The following is a 1,769-nucleotide window of genomic DNA, read 5'->3' on the forward strand; positions in this document are numbered from 1 at the left end:
AACTACTTCATTGTATATAATTTCTTCTTGGTCTATCAACAGCAAAAAAGACTAGAATGGCATTTAAAGCCAACACTTTAGACACAAGTTGACAGTAATGTTCAACTTGACTGTGTGTTTATGCTGTGACGTCTTGAACCAGTCATGTGATTTGATCATGCTGGCATAATCAGCAACTCCAGAAGGCTACTCCCCTGGCTATTCCTCTCAATTCTACTAAGAATCTTTGGCATAAAGTGAAAAGAATGTGCAGCCATTCAGTGCACAGCAACTGTGTAATGCAAGCATTTCTGCATGGTGTAACATCTATCAAAAGCCAATGGAAGTAAAACACTACAATATAGGTGTACTTATTTAACTGGCAACTAAGTGTTTAACTGTATTTAATGATAACCTCTGCCTTGGTGTCTGGTTAGTGGTAGATCTCATTTGAGAATGGAAGCCAAAAGGAATCACTTTACATGCAGAACATCTTCAATTAACTTTCTCAGTCACGCATTCCATTACTCCCATTTCCTGATCATGAATTCCAGTGACCCACTGAAAGCTACTTCTGGCTTCTCCATCCCCATCTCCACCTTGCGTGCGTTCACGGTTTCTTCCTCCTGGCATTCCTGTGTCATGTTAGCCCTTATTAGTCAGTGTAGCACTGTTTGGTTACCCTAGTTGTTGGTTACTGTGTTCTAATATCAGTTATTGTGTGTTTAATCTTTGTTAGCCCGGTTTCATAAGTTGTGTGTCTCACTCTGGTTTATGCTTTGTGTTTGCTTTTCCCCCCCACGTTTGTGTGCCCTGGACTGTATTCAGATTGATCTGACCTTTTGTTTTGTATGCTTGAGCTTATGTTTGTGCCCTTTTGTTTTATTAAACCCCTCTGCACCCACGTCCGTCTCCTTGCTTCATTTCATGCTTGCCTACAAGCATTACACCTGCTCATTAAATTTGTAGCGATAATCTCATAGGTATCCACTACACACAATACTACCACATAAGAAAACTGCACACCTAACATTTGTTTGCTGCTTAGGCATATATTAGTGTTCTTGCTGCTACTTGGATATGGACTATCATACCATTCCCAAAGCTATGCAATACTGCTGCTAAGGTTCATAAACCATGTAATTTTCTGTACCGTCTGCTATACCCATTGTTATTCTGTTTTATTTGTACTGAGCTGAGCATAGTTGTACAATTCTGTCCTGTAAATTAGTGATTTTGCTCTGCTTGTTTCTTTGCACTGTAATTTTTGAAAACTTAGGGCAATAAAGGGTAACAAATATTACTCATATTGATCATGCTGTCACTTAAGATCCTTACTGTTACAGAAATAAATAAAATATGGTTTGATAATACATCAGATTGAGAAAAAACCAAGGCAAGGTGATACATGACTAAAACAGGAGGATGTCAAGGGAAAGCTGGAGGATACACATCATTATTAGTGATGTGACACTGTCAGAAGGATATTCCCCTGGACAGTGACTGTCATTATCAATATTGCTAACTTTTAAATGTCATATGAGGTCAGTGCCCTAGCAAACCAGATGTATGACAATATGACTATTTTTGTTTAAATTGCCATGGGGAAAAAAGCAAAGTAAAATGTTAAACAAACATTCTTAAACAAGATAACGGCAACATGATTATACAAGTTGTATATTCCAATCTGAGCATTTTTCAAGCTAATAAAATATATAGGTAAACAGATATGATCAGTTAGTCCATAAAGTTATTTTTAACTGGGGGATAGTTGTGCATGTACTAGTCTA

The sequence above is a fragment of the Electrophorus electricus genome, chromosome 26 (genome assembly GCF_041902795.1).
Source record: "Electrophorus electricus isolate QZ-2024a chromosome 26, ASM4190279v1, whole genome shotgun sequence".
Classification (NCBI taxonomy): Eukaryota; Metazoa; Chordata; class Actinopteri; order Gymnotiformes; family Gymnotidae; genus Electrophorus; species Electrophorus electricus.